A 27,348-nucleotide genomic window follows, 5' to 3' on the forward strand; every position below is an offset into this window, starting at 1 on the left:
CACAAGTTGGAGATTTATCTTTGAACTGGTCAATTTGATCAGTGTAAATAATCTACCCTGAATCTAAAATCCAAAGTGGTTCTTTGGGTGTGTAATTGAGCCAATGAATTGACAAATTGTCAGTTCACCTCTCTATGCAATTTGGCTGCGCTTGACTCTCTATATAAAGGCAATGATACTAATTGAAAGCACAAGTACATTTTAACCGTTATTCAGACAAGACACACAGTAATAAACCAAATTCTTTAGTTTTATTCATCTTTCATGAATAATGTTATTACTAAGAAATGCATTATGTAAGCTATATTTTATTTTCTTCACAAATTACATGAAATCTTAGCTGCATGCTTTTACAGCTCATGCCATAATAAGCATTTTGGGCTCAAGTCCTTTCAATGTATTTTGCTCTGCTTTTGAAACTTTTTTTTTTTTTTTAATGATTGACATTGTTAAGAAAAGGACTGTAATATACTGCATCTGACTTTTTTCATTTAAGTGTTGTGGTAAATAATCCTGGACATGCCAGTAAAGCATGGATAGCACCTCCCTCAATTCTGTTTCTCATTTAAGAGCAAGGATCAGGTGATGCTCTGCATTTGTTCCTCCATTTTAACTTTGTATTTATAATTACCAATATTTGTAGATTTCAAATCTTCTTACCTTTCTGAGTGTGTCTAACTTCCTATAACATCTGTTTGATTGTGATTTTTAAAGTGATAGAAAGATGATAGATAGAAGGAAAACTACAGTGGAGGTAGTAGTCAGAAAAATTTTCCCACTGAAGGTGTATGTCTACCTTAAGGATTATTTTGTGTAATATACTGAGGACAAGAATGTGGGGGGGATGGAAAGAGAAGGAGCTTATTCCAGAAAAATAAATTAAAAAGAAATGTACAAAAATACAAAGGCAGGGGTAAGCTTGCAATCTCACAGAAGTATTGTCATTTCTGGAGCATAATATGTGTGAAAGAATGTGAAGAGTCTAGAGAAGGAGGAGGGAATTGGATACTGAAGGTCATTATACACCATGCTAAAGACTTTAGAGCTTTATATTGTATAATGGAATAGAGGGAAGTAAGGGTAGAAAGTGTTTTGAAATTGTGGCATGACTAGATTCTATTTTAAAAATATATGTTATTTAATTGGAATGTGGACAAAGGATTGGGCAAGTCAGAGATAACAGTCCATTTTACTGATGACTTAAAGGGGTAACTTTAGGTATGAAAAAGAGAAGATGGGAATCATCAGAGCCTGCTTACCAAATAAACATACAGTCTTTTTGACTTAAATATGCACAGTATGCAAGTTGTGAATTTAAGTTTTATTCCGGGACTTTACTGAGGACTGTAGCCTGGAAGATAACCTCTCAGTAGTTTGGAGAAAAACTAGCTTATATATATGCATTTTGGGGGCTAGGATATATACATGTGGTCAAGCAAACATCTTGGTTAAATATTTTTGCTAATCACAAAGAATGTGCATCTCGAATTAATGATTTTAGTGCTTTTCTATGCATGGGAAGATGTGAGAATTTGAGGCCATTGAAATTTTCCTGAAATATGTATCTAAGTCTCTATGGGCCTGTTTATCCAAAGCACAGACTGCCTGTTTTTCACCCTGAATTCTCCCCAAGGTAAAAGTCAGTGGGCAATTGCAGTGGATTATGACAAACCTTGTAGAACTGTGGGGTAAACATCTGTTTTTCTTTGTTTGCAGGCTGAAAAAGAAAGAAGGCTTTAAGATAGTTTCATTTTTTTCTGTTTTGAGTAATGAGATAAATAGTGCTATCCTTAACTAAAATAAATGGTAAGGAAAAAGGAACAGGTTTGGAGGGAAACAATTTTTCATTAAATTTTAAGTCTGTCGAATATCCTGAATGGAGTGAACATAGATGATTTGTTTTTTCACTGGGAAAAATAACAAATATACTGGTCCACAAATTTTGTTCTGAGGTACAAGATATTTAAAAGGAATCCAAAGCAAAAAAGAGCAAATGACATGGAGAAGAAGGTTTATATAGTTTCTGACATATATTAATTGCCTAATAGAGATTTTTCTGAATGAGTAAACAAATTATGTGCCAGGTTCTTGTTAAGTGATAAGGACATATGGTGGCAGAGACAGTACTTGCTTTCAAAGAGATTGAAGTCCACTGGGGGAGACAGAACAATAAAAGTGCCATTACTGGAGGATACCTTCAAAGTTCTCAGTGAATAAGGTTTAATAAATTCAGGAAAACGTCTAACAGGTGTTACACCAAAGAATTAGAGACAATCTTGCTGCAGTGTGAAAAATGGAATAGAAGTGACCAAGAGAGCCTGAACGTTCCTCTCAGCTTGGAACTACTGGTAGAGAGACCACCTGCCAATGAAGAAGACATAAGAGAGATGGTTCAATCCCTCCTCCTCCTGGAGAAGGGCATGGAAACCCACTCTTGTATTCTTGCCTGGAGAATCCCATGGACAGAAAAGCCTGGCCAACTCCTGTCCATGGGATCTCAAAGAGTCAGGCATGAATGAGCAACTAACACTACCCTTTGTATCCTGGTCTGTGTAAGCCTAACCTCAGCACCAGTTAGCTAACACAGGTGACCTCATCACCATGACCAACCTCCCTATTAACTTCCAGCAGTGCTTTTCCACCAGCATGATCCAGAGCTTAAAATATCTCCTGCCCTCTGTTTCAGCAGAGTTGACTCCAGTCTCCCTTCCCTATTGTATTATTTCTCCTTTCATAAAAGCAATGTTCAGGTTTGCCCAGATTTACTTGTACTTGTGTGTGTGTATAATTAGTTCTATGTGTGTAATTAGATTTATCACACTTGAAGATTTATTTACCCATCACATGGTGAGGATACAGAATAGCTCAATAAACACAAGAATTGTGTTGCCCTTTGCTAATCAAATTTCTTCTTTTCCCTTCTCCCTGCTGATGCTGAAGCTCCAATACTTTGGCCACCTGATGCAAAGAGCCAACTTATTGGAAAAGATTCCATTTCTGGGAAATATTGAGGGCAGGAGGAGAAGAGGGTGACAGAGGATGAGTTGGTTGGATGGCATCATACCCTCAATGGACATGGTTTGAGCAAACTCCAAGAGGTAGTGGACAGGGAAACCTGGCATGCTGCAGTCCATGGGGTCACAAAGAGTCAGACATGACTGAGCAACTGAACAATAACAATAAATCCTTCCTGCCAGGTTTTTAACCTTTGGCAACCACTGACGTATTCTCTAGTTCTATAATTTTTCCATTTCAATATTTTCTTTGAAATGGATTTATGAAACATGTAGCATTTTGGAATTGGCATGAACCAACATGATTCTCTTCTGAATCATATACTACTAACTATATAATAATTCAGACTATCTGAATTATTGCATATATCAGTAGTTTGTTCCTTTTTTTTTTAAGTTAAGCAATATTCCAAGGCATGCCTGTATCACAGTTTGCTTAAGCATCTACCTGTTGAAAGACACGTGGTTGGTCTGTAAGTTTTAGTTATTATGATTAAATCTGCTGTAGGCATTCAGGTACAGCTTTGTGTGTGTGTCTTCATTTTTCTGGGATAAATGCAGAGGAAGAGTGCAATTGCCCAGTTCTATGGCAGTTGCATGTTTAGTTTTATAATAAACAGCCAAACTGTTTTCAAATTTGTTGCACCACTTTACATACCTACCAGAAAAGCCTGAGGGATACTGTATCTCTTCATCCTCTTTAGCATTTGATGTCTTCACAGTTTTTTTGTTTTTTGTTTTAGTCATTTTGATATATATTTGGTGAAATCTCATGGTGGTTTTTACATTTCCCTGATGATGAATGATGCAAAACAACTTTACATGTGCTTATTTGCTATCTGATTATCCTCATCGGTAAACTGTAGGTAAACTGTCTGTTCATGTCTGGAAGTTTCAAGATTGTAGACAAATTTGGTTACTACAGTGAACCATGGGAAAGAAAAAGGAACCACCACTGGAAAAACGTTAAGGATATGAAGAAATCAATATTAAGGAATCTTTAAGGGGTGGTTCTTTGGAGATAAGGATGTGGAAAAGAGTAAATTCAAGGGTGATACCCAGATTTCCGACCAACTCATTGTAAATAAAATGGCCAGTTCAACTGGTTGAAGATAAACCAAAACAAAGCAAAGCAAAGAAGAGAATACACTTCATTAAGAGATATTTGTGAAGATACTTGTGAAGTATATACATGTGTTTCATTTTATTCAAGAGGTCTAAACATTATTTGAGTATGTGATAAAATTTGTTCATTGTATTTGATCATTTCAGCTTCTCGGTAACTGTTACAGCCTAAGAATTGGTTGAGATTTTCCAAGATTATTTAAAATAGAAAAGTCAATGGCTCTCCCAACCTCTTCAGGTAAAGAAATAGTGCTTACCAAGTATTCTGCTGATCAATACAGACTTTCCTTGTTTATTTTATAGACTATTACATAATTCTATAACCCTTCCTCAAACACATATGCACACATACAAAGCATGAATTTTTCCCACATATAAAATAATAAAGAGGAAATTATTGTCTCCTGTAAGAAAAGAGGAAAATCAAAAATGTTTGTGCAACTTTACTGTATAAGAAGACATAATTTTGAGTTCTTGAACCATAGGAAAATAAACTGCAGGTGAAGAGACCATAGACTGTAAATGCCAAATAAATACTTTCATAGGTCTGTGAAATGATAACAGCTCAGTTGATGTTAACTTGATGTCTCCGAGTAAATGATTGTGCTCAGAAGGAGCTGGATGCAGCTTAAAGGTTAATGGCTGCTTTCATAACTGGGCACTGTATTCATACAGGCATCAACTCCTTTTATAAAACACTGTTCCAATGAGACCAGCAATTTCTAGTTTCCAAGAACCAAACCTTGTCTTAGGATAAAAAGGAAGGCAGAGTATTGTAAAAATCCTTCCCACTGTTTTGTCTGTATTGATATTGGTGATTTTTTACTTTATGTCTTAAAGATATTTCACAGTGGATACAAAATTGATGGCACTTTCTTGGAAATTTTAAATCCCCAAAGGATGGGCTGAGATCTGGAGTGGGACAAGCAGCGGAGATTTGAAAAATCTCCTTGAATGAAAAATAGCTAGGCTTTAAGGATGATTGTGTTCCCTGTAGTTGACAAGTTAAATGTGTTAATTACTTTGAGAATAGTGGTTATTTATTATTGAAATATATTAAGGAAAGCAAAATGACAAAGGAAATAGAAAAAGGAAAAAGAATAACATTCAAGTACTATCATCTGTTAATAATAACCTTCATTTATATTTTCTGAACATTTAATTTTTAAAAATCTTCAGGTAGATATTCTTATGATGCACTACTCTCATGCATATGTTATAAAACAAAAAAGATCTGAAAGATTTTATGTTTCATAAACAAGTCACAAGAGTGAAATGATTCAATACTTTTTATTAATAGTTTTACATTTATTTTATAGTTTTCAAAATGTAACTTCTCTAATCTGTGGATTTTTGTAGAAATGTTAAGTACTTTGGCACTCTTGATTTTAGTTATACAGGTCCACCCCCAAACAAAAGTTCAGCTAATGACTTCAGGAATAATGACTGTCCTTATTTGCATGAAGATAATAATGTGCCAGGTCTTACTCAGATACTGATCTGTCAGTCAAACCCTTTATCTTGTATATAATATCTAACTTCCACAGTATAGAAAGCTGTCCATTTATCTAAGACAGTGCCAGGCAGGCAGGAATATGCCATCTGGAACTACATTCTTTCCTTAATATATAACCCATGTCTCTTGAATTGTCAGGTAATTTGAAAGGAAAAGTATCACTGTACATCTTTCTCATTCAAATTACATTGTCCATCTTCTTTCTCCTAGCCTTTATCCTGCCTGTATCTCTGAGAACTCTCTCAGAATATAAAATTAACTAGGCAAAAAATAGGAAAGTTACCTATACCAGTTATTAAAATATGAACCTAAATTGCAAGTCCAATTTCTTTTCATAGCCTGATGTTTTATAAAAGTATATAAGCAATTTAACTATTATTGTATATCCAGGGAATTGGAGATTTATAAGAGAAATGTTTTGATTTCAACCTCCGTGAAGCTGAAGGTAGATTGGAAGGGAAGCTTTTGTTCTGGTCACTGAAGAAGAGTCTCAGTTAGTTGGGGGAGGGAGTAGGTGGGTTGAAATGTAAGTCTTGTGTCTGAATTCAGGTGGGGGCAAATCCTTGGAAGAGCCAGATCAGAGTACTCTGTTTTTCAGATTTGTTGTTGTCAAGGGAAAGAGAGAATGGGGAAGGAATGGATTGGGAATTTGGGATTAGCAGATGCAAACTATTATATAGAGAATAAACAGCATCGTCCTGCTGTACAGTACAGGGAACTATATTCAATATCCCGTAATAAGGCATCCAGGAAAAAAATAAGAAAGAATATATATGTGTATAACTGAATCAGTTTACTGTACAGCACAAATTAACACAAAATAGTGAATCAACTAGACTTAAATAAATTTTAAAATAAGAGTATTCTGATCTTTTATGAAGTGTGTTCTCATAGATGCATGAGGCAAAGTTTGAAAGGGGTGTGTGTGTATGTATAATATGAACACACATTTTAAAATTGTGTTTTTAATTGAAAGGTTTATTGAGAAAAAATGAAAGAGGACATGAGTTGGAAATCCATCTTGCAGCTAAAGAAGCTTTAGATTGTAATTCTAATTTGCTTTGGGCTATTGGATTCCTCAGAAAATACTAAGTGGGAATTTTGCTTTCCTATAGTTTAACAGGTGTGTGTGACAATAATAACAATAATCATTGAATTAGTGTGAATAGAGATGAATTATTTGGGCACTTTCTTTGGGCTTTCCATTATCTAACAGTACCCAGGAAAGTCATACTCACATCCAATATGAGTTTCAGTTAATGATAAAGAGGGTCATTTTTCATTTGACTGAATTTAAAGTTAAAATGCAGACAGTTTCAAAGTTTCTAGGAGAACAGAATCAAGACTGCTGGGAGGAATATCAATAACCTCAGATACGCAGATGACACCATCCTTATGGCAGAAAGTGAAGAGGAACTAAAAAGCCTCTTGATGAAAGTGAAAGAGGAGAGGGAAAAAGTTGGCCTAAAGCTCAACATTCAGAAAACTAAGGTCATGGAACCTAGTCCCATCACTTCATGGCAGATAGATGGGGAAACAGTGGAAACAGTGGCTGACTTTATTTTTCTGGGCTCCTAAATCACTACAGATGGTGATTGCAGTCATGAAATTAAAAGACGCTTACTTCTTGGAAGGAAAGTTATGACCAACCTAGACAGCATATTCAAAAGCAGAGACATTACTTTGCCAACAAAGGTCCGTCTAGTCAAGGCTATGATTTTTCCAGTGGTCATGTATGGATGTAAGAGTTGGACTGTGAAGAAAGCTGAGTGCCAAAGAATTGATGCTTTTGAACTGTGGTGTTGGAGAAGACTCTTGAGAGTCTCTTGGACTGCAAGGAGATCCAACCAGTCCATCCTAAAGGAGATCAGTCCTGGGTGTTCATTGGAAGGACTGATGCTGAAGCTGAAACTCCAGTACTTTGGCCACCTCATGCGAAGAGTTGACTCATTGGAAAAGACTCTGATGCTGGGAGGGATTGGGGGCAGGAGGAGAAGGGGACGACAGAGGATGAGATGGCTGGATGGCATCACTGACTCGATGGACATGAGTTTGGATAAACTCCGAGAGTTGGTGATGGACAGGGAGGCCTGGCATGCTGCGTTTCATGGGGTAGCAAAGAGTTGGACATGACTGAGTGACTGAAGTGAAGTGAACTGAACTGAACTGAGGAGAGCAGAAAAGCATGTGGTGATTAAACATGTGTGAGAGAGCAAGGATAAAACAGAAAGAGGAAGGAACTTACAACTGTCACTTTGTATATCTTCTCATGTGGTTCTAAATAATTTTATTTGTTATCAAATAAAACAGACTTGAAGATGACAAATTTTTGAAGTGAGAAGAAGGTGTCTTTCTTTCAATTTAATTTTATTTTAATTGGAGGAAAGTTGCTTTACAATTTTGTGTTAGTTTTTTGCTGAACAACCACGGGAATCAGTCAAAATTATACATATATCCCTGCCCTCTGGAGACTCCCTCCCCTCCCTCCACTCCACTGCTCTAGATCATCAGAGAGCCCAGGATGGACTCCCTGTGTTATTTATCAGCTTCCCACTATTTTACACATGACCAGGTTTATTTTTATGAAAAATGAGGAATTCAAAAGCTCTTTAAGAACTATTGGTGAAGGTAATTTTTTTGTTTGTTTAGAAATGAGATATTTAAATTATATTTGAACATTATTGACAGGATTAGGTTTTAATAAATTATGATAGATATTGTATACGAAAGAATTTTCTAGAATATTTTATTTTTTTATTTTAAATTTATTTATTTTAATTGGAGGCTAATTACTTTACAATATTGTACTGGTTTTGCCATACATCAACATGAATCCACCACGGATGTACACGTGCTCTCCATCCTGAACCCCTCTCTCACCTCCCTCCCTGTACCATCCCTCTGGGTCATCCCAGTGCACCAGCCCCAGGCATCCTGTATCCCGCATCAAACCTGGACTGGCGATTTGTTTTTTATATGATTTTATACATTTTTCAATGCCATTCTCCCAAATCATGCCCCCTTCTCCCTCTCCCACAGAGTCCAAAAGACTGTTCTATTCATCTGTGTCTCTTTTGCTGTCTCGCATACAGGGTTATTGTTACCATCTTTCTAAATTCCATATATATGCGTTCAGTCAGTTCAGTTCAGTCGCTCAGTCGTGTCCGCCTCTTTGCGACCCCATGAATCGCAGCATGCCAGGCCTCCCTGTCCATCACCAGCTCCTGGAGTTCACTCAAACTCATGTCCATCGAGTCAGTGATGTCATCCATCCGTCTCATCCTTTGTCGTCCCCTTCTCCTCCTGCCCCCAATCCCTCCCAGCATCAGAGTCTTTTCCAATGAGTCAACCTGTATTGGTGTTTTTCTTTCTGGCTTACTTCACTCTGTATAATAGGCTCCAGTTTCATCCACCTCATTATAACTGATTCAAATGTATTCTTATTTTATTAAATTGATCAAGCTTGGAGCATAATTGCAAATGAACAATTTAACATGCTTCATAAACATAGTGTAATAGTTTCCTTAAAAGACGTGTTTACCAGACTGTCATTTATACAAATTATTCTGTAAAGTATTATCGGAAATCCTCTTAATTTATATATCTTATCATACTTTTAGAAGGAGATTCTAGATCCTGAGATATTTGTATGCTTAAGTATCAACATACTTTTAGAATGCAATATTCTTCAGAGAACTCTATGCCACTTAGCAGAATGATATAAGAAAAAAGAAAAAGAAGGAAGTCAGAAAGGCAGGCAGGCTGGAAGCGAGGATGGAAGCAAAGAAGGAAAGAAAGAAGAAAGGGAAAAAGAAAAGAGAAAGGAAAAGAATGATAAGGAAATTGAACCTTGGAATCTATGGAAAGTGCAACAATGAGCTCTAGTGGCAAAATGTTAGAATGTCAAGCATGGTTGAAATTCAGCAATGATCTTTTTTTTAAACATTCAATAAACATTTCTCAGTCTTCAAAATGAGGATTAATTTGTGGAAACAGAATTGCTCTAAATGAGAATCTCATTAACTTCCACATACTATTAACTTCCTGGGTAGTCGATCTATAATTTGTATATCACATTTAAAATTATCTACCAGAGGTTTTTGTTGTTGTTTTTTAAACAACACCAACAAGATTATTTTGGTAACTGCATATTTTATGTTGGAGATGACATAACGTATACTGCATCTAATCAAGTTATTCTTAAGTTAACTTGGGTTTTAAAAGAGTACTGATTTATGTGCTGTGCACTTGATAATATATGTGAGCCATCTCATCCCTCTGCTCCACCATCTGCTTCCTTCACACACGGGCACAATTGTAAAACAGGAAGAACACTTCTTTTCTCTAAAAATGACAAAACTATATTTTAATTTTTCAGTTCAGGGCAGTGGAGATGTATAAATATAATTTAATGAACATATACCAGACATCAGTTCACCAAAAAACTTCAGTTTTTACTTTGTTCTCACAACTCTGGGCAGAAATAGGTTTGATTTTTTTAATGATGCATAAATTTATGGGATTATTTTAATCCCAAATCCTTAATCAGAATAGCAACTAACATTTGTAATCTTGAATATAATTTTTTTAACTCTTTATTTGTTGAATATTTCTTGAATAATGAAATATGCCACAAACTGGGCCAGATGTTATGTTTCTTGATTTTTTTCTAAACAGCAATGATCATTGAATTAACATTATTGTTCACACTTTTTTTTGAAGAGAGTGCAAAAGCTTAGAAAGGTTAAATGAAACACAAATCTAAGGCATTTAAAATTTGATATTTAAAATCAGATTAACTACCCACAAATCCTAAGCTTTTCCTGCCACACCTCATGGCTGTTGCCTTGGTTCCTATATAAAGAAATTTATCACAATGAATATAAAAATACAAATACCACAACTAATGTCAAGTATATTTTATTTATATCAAACTTTAGTATGTATAAGCTATTCTAACATATTTAATATTTTAATCTCACATTTTAATATGTTTAATGTATCTGGATTTTAAATAGGAATTCTTACTCCAGTCATAATATTTTCATTGTGAAATATCCACTACTCTTGAAGGAACTATTTTAAAGTAATGTTTTTTCTGATCTTAACTGATACATGAAGGAAAATGATCATGTCCTTAATACTCAAACAAAGCATGGCTACATATGCTTGTCTAATCTACAGAAAGGTAAAGGGAAAACTTTAGTTTTGAAAAGATATTTTGTTCATATTTCTTTACAACACTTCAGTTGCAGTCTAAATTAGTCAGGGATTTTGATCAGATCCAAATGGAAGGAATTTTCAGTGTGGGCATTTCTGCCATATGGGATAACAGCATGGGGCACATGACAACCACCTCCCACTGGACATGAGTGTACAGAGCTGTTTAATACCTGCTAAATACATCAATTAAAAATCCTTACTTCTTGTAAAAAATGCCATTTAAGAATCACGTTTTTTAGCAGCTGTTACATGGCTTTCCCTATAGAATTATAAAACCACAAATCCCACTTCAGTCAATTCTAGAGAGAGTACCTGTCAAGTTTTAACTAACAGACATATTGTATCTCAAAAACCTGGACCAAACTTGAACCTTTAGTTTCAAGTTAGCTAAATCAATATACAATTTTGAATAATCAAATTTTTTATGAAGTAAAATAAACACACAGAGAGACATAATGGTTCCATCTAGAGCTCTGTCTGGTGGGGTTTGATTAGTTTAAATTCTCATGTAACCCTCTGAATTATTTATTTTTAATACATTATATTAAATGTATATGTATGTATGTATATGTATATATACATACATATGTATGTACATATGTATATGTACATATCATGGTAACATGGTTACCATGATAAAATTAGTTAATACATCCATCACATCACCTGTTTGCCTGTGTATGTATGTGTATGTGTGTGTGTGTGTGTGTGTGTGGTGAGAACATTTAAGATCTACTTTCTAAGCAAATTTCAAGGATAAATTAAAGCACTGTTAACCATAGCTACTATGTTGAACATTAGATCTCCTGAACTTATTCATTTATAACTAAAAGTTTGTACCCTTTGACCAACATCTCAATTATCGCATGTCCCAGACCTTGGAAATCAGTATTTTACTCTTTTTATAGGAGTTAGACACTTTTAAATTCTACATCATAGAGATATCACATGGTATTTACTTTTCGCTCTGTCCTGTATCTCACATAGCAAAATGCCCTCAAACTTGCTCATGCTGTCACAATTGAAAGATAACTTATTATGTATGAATAACATTATATAGATACATGTGTTCACGTTTTGTTTAACTATTCATCCATTGACAGACACAAGATTTTTCTGTCTTAGCTGTTGTGAACACTGCTGCCATAACATGGGGGTGCAGATAATTCTTTGATTCTACTTTTGTTTCCTTTGCTGTATATCCAGAAGTAAGATTTATGGATCATGTGAAAATGAATTACTATTATACACTGCATCAAAAGACTGAAAGATAAAAAAACACATGATAATATCATTAAATGCAAAAACACGTTTGAAAATATTCGACATTCTTCTAATATAAACACTCATAATGACCTGGGTATAGAAGAAATGTACTTTAAAATAAAGATATATATGACAGTTCAGTTGCTCAGTCATGTCTGACTCTTTGCGACACCATGGACTCCAGCACAGGAGATCTTCCCGTCCATCACCAACTCCCAGAGTTTAATCAAACTCATGTCCATTGAGTCCATGATGCCATCTAACCATCTCATCCTCTGTCATCCCCTTCTCCTCCCACATTCAGTCTTTACCAGCATCACGGTTTTTACCAAGGGGTCACTTCTTCCCATCATGTGGCCAAAGTATTGGAGTTTCAGCTTCAGCATCAGTCCTTCCAATGAATATTCAGGACTGATTTCCATTAGGATGTACTGGTTGGATCTCTTCTCAGTGCAAGGGACTCTCAAGAGATTTATCCAACACCGCAGTTCAAAAGCACCAATTCTTCAGTGCTCAGCTTTCTTTATAGTCCAACTCTCACATCTGTATGTGACTACTGGAAAAACAATAGCTTTGACTAGACGGATCTTTGTTGGGAAAGTAATGCCTCTGCTTTTTAATATGCCATCTAGACTGGTCATAACTTTTCTTCCAATGAGCAAGAGACTTTTGATTTCATGGCTGGAGTCACCATCTGCAGTGATTTTGGAGCCCCCCCCCAAATAAAGCCTGTACAGTTTCTACTGTTCCCCCATCTATTTGCCATGAAGTGATGGGACCAGATGCCATGATCTTAGTTTTCTGAATGCTGAGTTTTAATTCAACTTTTCACTCTCCTCTTTCTCTTTCATCTAGAGGCTCTTTAGTTCTTCTTCAATTTCTGCCATAAGGATAGTGTCGTCTGCATATCTGAGGTTATCAATATTTCTCCCAGAAATCTTGATTCCAGCTTGTGTTTCATCCATCCTGGATTTCACATCATGTACTCTCTATATAAGTTAAATAAGCAGGATGACAATATACAGCCTTGATGCACTCATTTCCCAACTTGGAAGCAGTCTATTGTTCCATGTCCAGTTCTAACTCTTTCTTCTTGACCTGCATACAGATTGCTCTGGAGGCAGGTCAGGTGGTCTGGTTTTCCTATCTCTTTAAGAATTTTCCACTATTTGTTGTGCTCCACACAGACAAAGGCTTTGGCACAGTCAATAAATCAGAAGTAGATGTTTTTCTTAGCTCCCTTGCTTTTCAATGATTCAAAGGATGTTGGCAATTTGATCTCTGGTTCCTCTGCATTTCTAAATTGAGCTTGAACATCTGGAAGTTCATGGTTCATGTACTGGGTTGGAGAATTTTGAGCATTACTTTGTTAGCATGTGAGATGACTACACAGTATGTCAGTATTCAGTATTCTTAGAATATTCAGTATTCTTGCCTTGAGAACCCCATGAACAATATGGAAGGGCAAAAAGAAAGGACACTGAAACATGAACTCACCAGGTCAGTAGGTGCCCAATATGCTACTGGAGATCAGTGGAGAAATAACTCCAGAAAGAATGAAGAGACGGAGACAAAGCAAAAACAAACACTCAGCTGTGAATGTGACTGGTGATGGAAGCAAGATCTGATGCTGTAAAGAGGAATAGTGCATAGGAACCTGGTATGTTAGGGCCATAAATCAAAGCAAATTGGAAGTGGTCAAACAGAGATGGCAAGAATGAGTGTCAACATTTTAGGAATCAGCAAACTAAAATGGACTGAAATGGGTGAATTTAACTCAAATTACCATTATATCCATTACTGTGGGTAAGAATCCCTTAAGAGAAATGGAGTAGCCATCATAGTGAACAAGAGAATCAGAAATATAGTACTTGGATGCAATCTCAAAAACGACAGAATGATCTCTGTTCGTTTCCAAGGAAAGCCATCCAATATCACAGTAATTCAGGTCTATGCCCCAACCAGTAATGCTGAAGAAGCTGAAGTGGAACAGTTCTATGAAGACCTACAAGATTTCTAGAACTAACACCCCCAAAATATGTTCTTTTCATTATAGGGGACTGGAATGCAAATGTAAGAACTCAATAAATACCTGGAGTAATAGGAAAATTTGGCCTTGGAGTACAAAATGAAGCAGGGCAAAGACTAATAGAGTTTTGCCAAGAGAACGCACTGCTCATAGCAAACACCCTCTTCCAACAACACAAGAGAAGACTCTACACATGGACATCACCAAATGGTCAACACCAAAATCAGATTGATTATATTCCTTGCAACCAAAGATGGAGAAGCTTTATACAGTCAGCAATAACAAAATCAGGAACCGACTATGGTTCAGATCATGAAATTCTTATTGCCAAATTCACACTTAAATTGAAGACAGGGGGGACAACCACTAGATCATTCAGGTATGAACTAAATCAAATTTCTTATGATTATACAGTGGAAGTGAGAAATAGATTTAAGGGACTAAATCTAATAGAGTGCCTGATGAACTATGGATGGAAGTTTGTGACATTGTACAGGAGACAGGGATCAAGACCATCCCTAAGAAAAAGACATGCAAAAAAACATAATGGCTGTCTGAAGAGGCCTTACAAACAGCTTTGAAAAGAAGAGAAGCAATAAGCAATGGAGAAAAGGAAAGATATACCCATTTGAATGCAGAATTCCAAAGAATAGCCAGGAGAGATAAGAAAGCCTTCCTCAATAATCAGCGCAAAGAAATAGACAAAAACAGCAGAATGCAGAAGTCTAGAGATCTCTTCAAGAAAATTAGAGATACCAAGCAAACTTTTCATGCAAAGATGGGCTCAATAAAGGACAGAAATTGTACGGCTCAGCAGAAGCAGAAGATATTAAGAGCTGGCAAGAATACACAGAAGAACTGTACAAAAAAGATCTTCATGACCCAGATAATCATGATGGTGTGATCACTCACCTAGAGCCAGATATCTTGGAATGTGCAGTCAAGCGGGCCTTAGAAGGCATCACTATGAACAAAGCTAGTGGAGGTGATGGAATTCCAGTTGAGCTATTTCAAACCCTAAAAGATGATGCTGTGAAAATGCTGCACTCAATATGCCAGCAAATTTGGAAAAAAATCAGCAGTGGCCACAGGACTGGAAAAGGTCAGTTTTCATTCCAATCCCAAAGAAAGGCAATGCAGAACAATGCTCAAAGTCCTGCACAATTGCATTCATCTTACATGCTAGTAAAGCAATGATCAAAATTCTCCACTCCAGGCTTCAATAATACATGAACTGTGAACTTCCAGATGTTCTAGTTGGTTTTAGAAAAGGCAGAGGAACCAGAGATCAAATTGCCAACATCCACTGGATCATCGAAAAAGCCAGAGAGTTCCAGAAAAAGACATTTATTTCTGCTTTATTGACTATGCCAAAGCCTTTGACTGTGTGGATCACAATAAATTGTGGAAAATTTGAAAAAGATGGGAATACCAGACCACCTGACCTGCATCTTGAGAAATGTGTATGCAGGTCAGGAAGCAGCAGTTAGAACTGGACGTAGAACAACAGACTAGTTCCAAATAGGAAAAGGAGTGCATCAGGCTGTTTATTGTCACCCTGCTTATTTAACTTATATGCAGAGTATATCACGTGAAATGCTGGGTTGGATGAAGCACAAGCTGGAATCAAGATTGCCAGGAGAAATATCAATAACCTCAGATATGCAGATGATACCAACCTTATGGAAGAAAGTGAAGAGGAACTAAAAACCCTCTTGATGAAAGTGAAAGAGCAGAGTGAAAAAGTTGGCTTAAAGCTCAACATTCAGAAAACTAAGATCATGGCATCTGGTCCCATCACTTCATGGCAAATAGATGGGGAAATAGTGGGAGACTATTTTTGGGGAAGAGTCCCTTGGACTACAATGAGATTCAATCAATCCATCCTAAAGGAAATCAATCCTGATTATTCATTGGAAGGACAGATGTTGAAGCTGTAACTCCAATACTTTGGCCACTTAATGTGAAGAACTGTCTCACTGGAAAAGACCCTGATGCTGATAAAGATTGAAGGCAGGAGAAGAAGGGAATGACAGAGGATGAAAGTGTTGGATGTTATCACTGACTCAATGGACATGAGTTTGAGTAAACACTACAAGTTGGTGATGGACAGTGAGGCCTGGTTTGCTGCAGTCCATGGGGTCACAAAGAGTCAGATATGACTGAGCAACTGAACTGAAATGAACTGAGTCAAGGCTATGGTTTTTCCAGTAGTCATGTATGGATGTGAGAGTTGGGCCATAAAGCAGGCTGAGCACTGAAGAACTGATGCTTTTGAACTGTGGTATTGGAGAAGACTCTTGAGAGTCCCTTGGACTTCAAGGAGATCCAACCAGTCCATCCTAAAGGAGATCAGTCCTGAGTGTTCATTGAAAGGACTGATGTTGCAGCTGAAACTCCAATACTTTGACCACCTATTGTGAAGAGCTGACTCATTTGAAAAGATCCTTATGCTTGGAAAGATTGAAGGTAGCAGGAAAAGGGGAGGACAGAGTATGGTATGATTGGATGGCATTACCGATTCAATGGACATGAGTTTGGGTAAACTCCAGGAGTTCATGATGGACTGGGAGGCCTGTCGTGCTGCAATCCATGGTGTTGCAAAGAGTCAGACATGACAGAGTTACTGAATTGACTGAGATGAGTACAATTGTGAGGTAAGTTTTAAAATTCTTTGGCATTGCCTATCTTTGGGATTGGAATGAAAACTGACCTTTTCCAGTTCTGTGACCATGTTTAGTTTTCCAAATTTGCTGGCCTATTGAGTGCAGCACTTTCACCGCATCATCTTTTAGGACTTAGTATGCCGCTGGAATTCCATCACCTCCACTAGCTTTGCTCATAGTGATGCTTCCTAAGGCCCACTTGACTTCACATTCCAGGATGTCTGGCTCTAGGTGAGTGATCACACCTTTGCGATTATCTGGGTCATGAAGATCTTTTTTGTATAGTTCTTCTGGGTATCGTTGCCACCTCTTTTTAATATCTTCTGCTTCTGTTCGGTCCATACTGTTTCTTTCCTTTATTGAGCCCATCTTTGCATGAGAATTTCCCTTGGTATCTCTAATTTTCTTGAAGAGACCTCTACTCTTTCCCATTCTATTGTTTTCCTTTATTTCTTTGCATTGTTCACTGAGGAAGGCTTCCTTATCTCTCCTTGCTATTCTTTGGAACTCTGCATTCAAATGGGCATATCTTTCCTTTACTCCTTTTTCCTTTCACCGCTCTTCTTTTCATAGCTGTTTGTAAGACAGAGCTACAGAGCAATTAGGCAAGAATAAAAACAAAAGGCATCCTAACTGAAAAGGAAGGAGTAAAAGTCTCTCTCTTTTTAAAAGACATATATTAGAAACCTGAACCATTTTGCCTTTTTGCATTCATTTTCCTGGGGATGGTGTTGATCACTGCCTCCTATACAGTGCCATGGACATCTGTCCATAGTTCTTTGGGCACTCTTTCTATCAGATCTAGTCCCTTGTAACTATTTCTCACTTCCACTGTATAATCATAAGGGATTTGATTTAGGTCATACCTGAATGGTCTAGTGATATTCCCTACTTTCAATTCAAGTCTGAATTTGGCAATAAGAGGTTCATGATCTGAGCCATAGTCAGCTCCCGGTCTTGTTTTTGCTGACTGTATAGAGCTTCTCCATCTTTGGCTGCAAGGAATATAATCAATCTGATTTCAGTATTGACCACCTGGTGATATCCACGTGTAGTTTTCACTTGTGTTGTTGGAAGAGGGTGTTTGCTATGAGCAGTGCATTCTCTTGGTAAAACTCTGTTAGCCTTTGCCCTGCTTCATTCTGTACTTCAAGGCCAAATTTCCCTATTACTCCAGGTATTTCTTGACTTCTTACTTTTGCATTCCAGTCCCCTCTAATGAAAAGGACATCTTTTTTGGGTGTTAGTTCTAGAAATCTTGTAGGTCTTCATAGAACTGTTCCACTTCAGCTTCTTCAGCATTACTGGTTGGGGCATAGACCTGAATTACTTTGATATTGGATGGCTTTCCTTGGAAATGAACAGAGACCATTCTGTCATTTTTGAGATTGCATCCAAGTACTGCATTTCAGACTCTTGTTTACTATGATGGCTACTCCATTTCTTCTAACGGATTCTTAGCCACAGTAGTAGATATAATGGTCATCCGAATTAAATTTACTCATTTCAGTCCATTTTAGTTCGTTGATTCCTAATATGTTGTTATTCTTTCTTACCATCTCCTGTTTGAACATTTCCAGTTTGTCTTTACAGCATTGTACTTTTCTTTCATCACCAGTCACCTCCACAGCTGAGTGTTGTGTTTGCTCTGGCTCTGTCTCTTCATTCTTTCTGGAGTTATTTCTCCACTTATCTCTAGTAGCATATTGGGCATCTAGTGACCTGTGAAGTTCATCTTTCAGTGTCCTTTCCTTTTGCCTTTTCATACTCTTGATGGGGTTCTCAAAGCAAGAATATTGACTTGGCTTGTCATTCCCTTCTCCAGTGGACCATCTTTTGTCAGAATTCTCCATCATGATCTGTCCTTCTGGAGAGGCAGCTGTGTAGCGCTAGGATGGTGGCTGCACAGTGCTAGAGTGACTGTGAGGAGATAAAGACCAAAAAGCCCCAGCAAGACAGTAGGTGTCTGGAGAGGTGGCTGCATGGCATTGAAGCAACTTTGATAAGATACCCCACATCCAAGGATAAAGGAGAATCCCCAGCAAGATGGTAGAAGGGGAGAAATCATGTTTAGAATCAAACCGCATGCCTGCCAGATACATTCAGAGGGCTCAAACGTATCTTGTTCACCTCAGGCCCCAGAGACCCCACAGAGACTGAGACAGAGCTGTGTCTGAGTGTCTCCTGAGGAGGTACAGGTCAGCAGTGGACTGCTGCAGCAGCAGAGGCTCTGGGTGCAGTAGACCTGAGCACGTCATAAGCCCACTTGGAAGAGGTTACCATTAACCCACCATAGAGCCGTCAGAACTTACACAGGACTGGGAAACAGACTCTTGGAAGTAATAAAGAGAACCTTGTGCACACCAGGTCCCAGGAGAAAGGAGCAGTGACCCCAGAAGAGACTGACCCAGAATAACCTGTGATTGTCCAGGAGTCTCCAGCGGATGCATGTGTCAGCGGTGGCCTGCTTCAGGGTTGGGGGCACTGAGTACAGCAATGCATGTGTGGGACCTTTTGAAGGAGGTCACCATTATCTTCATTAACTCCACCATAGTTTGGCCTCAGGTCAAATAACATGGAGGAAACACAGCCTCACCCTTCAACAGAAAATTGGATTAAAGATTTATTGAGCATGGCCAGTCCATCAGAACAAGACCCAGTTCCCCCTAGTCAGCCTCTTCTTTCAGGAAGCTTCCATATGCCTCTTATCCTTCTCCATCAGAGGGCAGGGAGACTGAAAAGCACAATCACAGAAAACTAACCAATTTGATCATATGGACTGTAGCCTTGTTTAACTTGATGAAAATATGAGCCATGCCATATATGACGAGCCCACAACTTAACATCATACTCAGTGGTGGATAATCAAAAGCATTTCCTCTAAGATCTGGAGGAGGACAAGTTTGTCCACTTTCAATTCTTCTATTCCACATAATCCTGGAAAGGCTAGACAGAGCAATTAGGCAAGAATAAAAACAAAAGGCACCCTAATTGAAAAGGAAAGAGTAAAATTATCTCTCTTTTTAGAAGACATATATAAGAAACCTGAAATAATCCACCAAAAAAAAAAAAAAAGAAGTAAAAACTAACAAAAAATTCAGTAATGTCACAGGTTATAATATCAACATAAAATTACATGTGTTTCTGTATTTTAAAATGAACCATTTGAAAAAGAATAAACAATCTTATTAACAATAATAAAAATAATAAAATACTTCAGAGTAAATTCAACCAAACTAGTCAAAGTTTGAGCTGCATGAGCTATTTGTATACTTTAGAGATTAATCACTTTCTTGTCTTATTATTAGCAAATATTTTCTGCCATGTTCTTTTGTTTTGTTTACGGTTTCCATCACTGTGCAAAACCTTTCAAATTTATGTCTCACTTGTTTATCTTTATCACTTCATGGCAAATAGATGGGGAAACAGTGGAAACAGTGTCACACTTTATTTTGGGGGCTCCAAAATCACTGCAGATGATGATTGCAGCTATGAAATTAAAAGATGCTTACTCCTTGGAAGGAAAGTTATGACCAACCTAGATAGCATATTCAAAAGCAGAGACATTTCTTTGCCAACAAAGTTTCGTCTAGTCAAGGCTATGGTTTTTCCAGTGGTCATGTATGGATGTGAGAGTTGGACTGTGAAGAAGGCTGAGCGCCGAAGAATTGATGCTTTTGAACTGTGAAGTTGGAGAAGACTCTTCAGCGTCCCTTGGACTACAAGGAGATCCAATCATTCTATTCTAAAAGAGATGAATCCTGGGTGTTCATTGGAAGGACTGATGATAAAGCTGAAACTCCAATACTTTGGCCACCTCATGCAAAGAGTTGACTCATTGGAAAAGACTCTGATGCTGGGAGGGATTGGGGGCAGGAGGAGAAGGGGATGACAGAGGATGAGATGGCTGGATGGCATCACTGACTCGATGGACATGAGTTTGAGTAAACTCCGGGAGTTGGTGATAGACAGGGAGGCCTGGCGGGCTGCGATTCATGAGATCGCAAAGAGTCAGACATGACTGAGTGACTGAACTGAACTGAACTGAACTGAGGAGGTGGATCCAAAAAGATATTGCTGTGATATGTCCAACAGTATTCTCCCTATGTTTTCTTCTAAGAGTTTTATACTACCCTGTCTTACATTTAGGTCTCTAATATATTTTGATTTTATCTTTCTGTATGATGTCAGAGAGTATTCTAATAATAAATCAGTAAAATTAGAAATGACAAAGGAGAAGTTACAACTGGTACCGCAAAAATACAAAGGATCATAAGAGATTACATGACAGTAAAGTGGACAACCTAAAGAAATGGACAAATTCTTAAAAAGGTATAGTCTCTTAGACTGAACTTGAAGAAATAGAAAATATAAACGGAACACTCATAAACACTAAAATTGAAAATGAATTTCAAAACTCTCAAGAAACAGAAGTCCAAGACCAGATGGCTTCACAGGCAAATTCTGTCAAACATTTAGATAAGAGCTAGTACTTATCCTTCTGAAACTTTCAAAAAAAATTGTGGAGGAAGGAACACTTCCCAGAGGTCACCATCACCCTGATACCAATCCAGGAAAAGATATCATTAAAAAAAAAAAATTAGGCCAATACCACTGATGAACATTGATGCAAAAATTCTCAACAAAATACTAGCATACCGAATCCAACATCACATTAAAAGTATCATACACCATGATCAAATGGAATTTATCCCAGAGATGCAAAGATTTTTCAATATCTGCTAATTTATCAGTGAGATACATCACATGAACAAGTTGTAAAAAATTATCATATCAATAGATGCAGAAAAGCTTTGACAAAATCCAACACCCAATTATGATGAAAACTCTCGAAAATGTGGGCATGCGACCCTATGAACTCTTACCCACCAGAGTGCTCTGTCCATGGGATTCCCCAGGCAGGAATACCTCAACATGATAAAGACCATACATGAAAAACCCACAACTAACATCATACTAAATGAAAAGCTGAAAGCATTTCCTTTAAGGTCAGGTACAAAACAAACATGTCAACTCTCACTACTTTTATTGATGGAATGCTTAGCCATGGTAATCAGAAAAAAAAAAAAAGAAAGAAAGAAAAAGGGAATCCAGTTGGAAAAGAAGTAAAATCATTACTATTTGCAGATGATGTGACGCTGTATATAGAAAATCCTAAAGATGCTACCAGAAAACTCATAGAACTCATCAATGAATTTGGTAAAGTTGCAATATACAAAATTAGTACACATAGCTTTGTCACAATTTCTATAGACTAACAACAAAAGATCAGAAAAATAAATTAAGGAAGAAATCCCACCTACCATCTTATTAAAAAAGAGTAACATACCTAGAAATAAATCTACCTAGGGAGGCAAAAGACCTGTAATCCAAATATTGTAAGATGGATGAAAGAAATAAAAAATAATGCAAATAGATGGAAAGATATATACTATATTCTCAGATTGGAAGAATCAGTCTTGTCAAAATTACTATACTACATAAGGCAATCTTGAATACAGATTCAATGTAATCTCTATCAAAGTATAAATGGCATTGTTTGCAGATCTAGAACAAAAAAATCTTAAAATTTGTATGGAAACACACTGTACACCAAATACCCAAGGCAATCTTAGCTGGAGCTGGAGGAATCAACTTCTCTGACTTCATACTATAATTAAAAGCTATAATAATCAAAACAGTATGGTACTGGCACTTATACAAAAATGGAGCAGGATAGAAAGCCCGGAAATAAACCCATGCACCTATGGTGAATTAATCCACAACAGAGGAGGCAAGAATACAAAATGGAGAAAAGACAATCTCTTAAGTAAAGTGCTTTTGGGAAAATTGGATAAGTATATGTTAAAGAATGAAATTAGAGCATTATTTCTTAACATGCAAACCTTTTAAGCTCTAAAGGATTACACAATTATCAATACAATTAAATTTTGGAACAAAAAATAATTAGGGTGTTTTTGGTTATTTTTTGACTGGAACAGAAATGAGTAACATCTTATTATGTATGTTCCTATTTTTTACTTCTCTTGTTCTCACTCTTTTATTTCCATCATATTCTAATTCTCTAACTTTTAATTCAATTCATCCAAGTCTAATTTAAACGATTTTATATTTTAGTTTGCAAGAGATAATTAATATGTTCATTTAGTTGCCAAGTCATACATGACTCTTTTGTGATGCCATAGACTATAGCCAACCAGTCTCTTCTGTCCTTGGCATTCTCAGGCAAGAATACTAGAGTGGATTACCATTTACTTCTCCAGGGAATCTTTCCAACCCAGGGATTGAACCCACATCTCCTGCATCTCCTGTATTGCTAGGAGGATTCTTTACCACTGAGCCATTGGGGAAGCCCAAATAATATTAGAAATGATCAAGTATGACTTCTTATAACATGTGACTGTACTGGCTTCCCTAGTAAGTTCTACAGTGATATTTCATCATTTAAAATATCTACTTCTGTTGAGAGAGACAAGATATAGGCTTATAAGGCTTGTCAAAATCTTTTTTTTTTTTTTTTAATTTTGAGCAACATACTGATGTGTTTATTATGAGTACCTCTCAAAAATGCATTTGCCTGTCAAATACTGAAACATACTGGCATTTCAAGGACCAAAATTTTATATAGTAAATATGAATTATTTTTTATGATACATTGAAAATGTCTTACCAAGAATATTTCAAAAATAGACTCTAAAAACCTAGAGTCCTGTTTTACCACATAATTGTTAAATGATACAATAGACTAGTTAGACCTAATTGATAACTACAGGACATTTCATCCCAAAACAATGAATTTCACCTTTTTCTCAAGCGCACATGGAACCTTCTCCAGGATAGATCACATCCTGGGCCATAAAGCTAGCCTCGGTAAATTCAAAAAAATAGAAATCATTCCAAGCACCTTTTCTGACCACAATGCAGTAAGATTAGATCTCAATTACAGGAGAAAAACTATTAAAAATTCCAACATATGGAGGCTGAACAACACGCTGCTGAATAACCAACAAATCACAGAAGAAATCAAAAAAGAAATCAAAATTTGCATAGAAATGAATGAAAATGAAAACACAACAACCCAAAACCTGTGGGATACTGTAAAAACAGTGCTAAGGGGAAAGTTCATAGCAACACAGGCATACCTCAAGAAACAAGAAAAAAGTCAAATAAATAACCTAACTCTACACCTAAAGCAACTAGAAAAGGAAGAAATGAAGAACCCCAGGGTTAGTAGAAGGAAAGAAATCTTAAAAATTAAGGCAGAAATAAATGCAAAAGAAACAAAAGAGACCATAGCAAAAATCAACAAAACCAAAAGCTGGTTCTTTGAAAGGATAAATAAAATTGACAAACCATTAGCCAGACTCAACAAGAAACAAAGGGAGAAAAATCAAATCAATAAAATTAGAAATGAAAATGGAGAGATCACAACAGACAACACAGAAATACAAAGGATCATAAGAGACTACTATCAACAATTATATGCCAATAAAATGGACAACGTGGAAGAAATGGACAAATTCTTAGAAAAGTACAACTTTCCAAAACTCGACCAGGAAGAAATAGAAAATCTTAACAGACCCATCACAAGCATGGAAATTGAAACTGTAATCAAAAATCTTCCAGCAAACAGAAGCCCAGGTCCAGACGGCTTCACAGCTGAATTCTACCAAAAATTTAGGGAAGAGCTAACACCTATCCTGCTCAAACTCTTCCAGAAAATTGCAGAGGATGGTAAACTTCCAAACTCATTCTATGAGGCCACCATCACCCTAATACCAAAACCTGACAAAGATCCCACAAAAAAAGAAAACTACAGGCCAATATCACTGATGGACATAGATGCAAAAATCCTTAACAAAATTCTAGCAATCAGAATCCAACAACACATTAAAAAGATCATACACCATGACCAAGTGGGCTTTATCCCAGGGATGCAAGGATTCTTCAATATCCGCAAATCAATCAATGTAATACACATTAACAAATTGAAAAATAAAAACCATATGATTATCTCAATAGATGCAGAGAAAGCCTTTGACAAAATTCAACATCCATTTATGATAAAAACTCTCCAGAAAGCAGGAATAGAAAGAACATACCTCAACATAATAAAAGCTATATATGACAAACCCACAGCAAACATTATCCTCAATGGTGAAAAATTGAAAGCATTTCCTCTAAAGTCAGGAACAAGACAAGGGTGCCCACTTTCACCATTACTATTCAACATAGTTTTGGAAGTTTTGGCCACAGCAATCAGAGCAGAAAAAGAAATAAAAGGAATCCAAATTGGAAAAGAAGAAGTAAAACTCTCACTATTTGCAGATGACATGATCCTCTACATAGAAATCCCTAAAGACTCCATCAGAAAATTACTAGAACTAATCAGTGACTATAGTAAAGTTGCAGGATATAAAATCAACACACAGAAATCCCTTGCATTCCTATACACTAATAATGAGAAAACAGAACGAGAAATTAAAGAAACAATTCCATTCACCATTGCAACGGAAAGAATAAAATACTTAGGAATATATCTACCTAAAGAAACTAAAGATCTATATGTAGAAAACTATAAAACACTGGTGAAAGACATCAAAGAGGACACTAATAGATGGAGAAATATACCATGTTCATGGATTGGAAAAATCAATATAGTGAAAATGAGTATACTACCCAAAGCAATTTATAGATTCAATGCAATCCCTATCAAGCTACGAATGGTATTCTTCACAGAGCTAGAACAAATAATTTCACAATTTGTATGGAAATACAAAAAACCTCGAATAGCCAAAGCGATCTTGAGAAAGAAGAATGGAACTGGAGGAATCAACCTACCTGACTTCAGGCTCTACTACAAAGCCACAGTTATCAAGACAGTATGGTACTGGCACAAAGACAGAAATATAGATCAATGGAACAAAATAGAAAGCCCAGAGATAAATCCACGCACATATGGACACCTTATCTTTGACAAAGGAGGCAAGAATATACAATGGATTAAAGACAATCTCTTTAACAAGTGGTGCTGGGAAATCTGGTCAACCACTTGTAAAAGAATGAAACTAGAGCACTTCCTAACACCATACACAAAAATAAACTCAAAATGGATTAAAGATCTAAACATAAGACCAGAAACTATAAAACTCCTAGAGGAGAACATAGGCAAAACACTCTCTGACATACATCACAGCAGGATCCTCTATGACCCACCTCCCAGAATATTGGAAATAAAAGCAAAAATAAACAAATGGGACCTAATTAACCTTAAAAGCTTCTGCACATCAAAGGAAACTATAAGCAAGGTGAAAAGACAGCCTTCAGAATGGGAGAGAATAATAGCAAATGAAGCAACTGACAAACAACTAATCTCAAAAATATACAAGCAACTCCTACAGCTCAACTCCAGAAAAATAAATGACCCAATCAAAAAATGGGCCAAAGAACTAAATAGACATTTCTCCAAAGAAGACATACAGATGGCTAACAAACACATGAAAAGATGCTCAACATCACTCATTATCAGAGAAATGCAAATCAAAACCACTATGAGGTACCATTTCACGCCAGTCAGAATGGCTGCGATCCAAAAGTCTACAAGCAATAAATGCTGGAGAGGGTGTGGAGAAAAGGGAACCCTCTTACTCTGTTGGTGGGAATGCAAACTAGTACAGCCACTATGGAGAACAGTGTGGAGATTCCTTAAAAACCTGGAAATAGAACTGCCTTATGATCCAGCAATCCCACTGCTGGGCATACACACTGAGGAAACCAGAAGGGAAAGAGACACGTGTACTCCAATGTTCATCGCAGCACTGTTTATAATAGCCAGGACATGGAAGCAACCTAGATGTCCATCAGCAGATGAATGGATAAGAAAGCAGTGGTACATATACACAATGGAATACTACTCAGCCATTAAAAAGAACACATTTGAATCAGTTCTAATGAGGTGGATGAAACTGGAGCCTATTATACAGAGTGAAGTAAGCCAGAAAGAAAAACACCAATACAGTATACTAGCGCATATATATGGAATTTAGAAAGATGGTAACAATAACCCTGTGTACGAGGCAGCAAAAGAGACACTGATATACAGAACAGTCTTATGGACTCTGTGGGAGAGGGAGAGGGTGGGAAGATTTGTGAGAATGGCATTGAAACATGTAAAATATCATGTATGAAACGAGTTGCCAGTCCAGGTTCAATGCACGATACTGGATGCTTGGGGCTGGTGCACTGGGACGACCCAGAGGGATGGTATGGGGAGGGAGGAGGGAGGAGGGTTCAGGATGGGGAACACATGTATACCTGTGGCAGATTCATTTTGATATTTGGCAAAACTAATACAATTTTGTAAAGTATAAAAATAAAATAAAATTTAAAAAAAAAGGGAAAAAATTGTGTAAAACACACAACAATAAATCATCACAAGGAGAAAATACACACAGTTCTATGTAGATAGTATATAGATAAGGTGATTAG

This window comes from Bubalus bubalis, chromosome 13 (assembly GCF_019923935.1).
Source record: "Bubalus bubalis isolate 160015118507 breed Murrah chromosome 13, NDDB_SH_1, whole genome shotgun sequence".
NCBI lineage: Eukaryota > Metazoa > Chordata > Mammalia > Artiodactyla > Bovidae > Bubalus > Bubalus bubalis.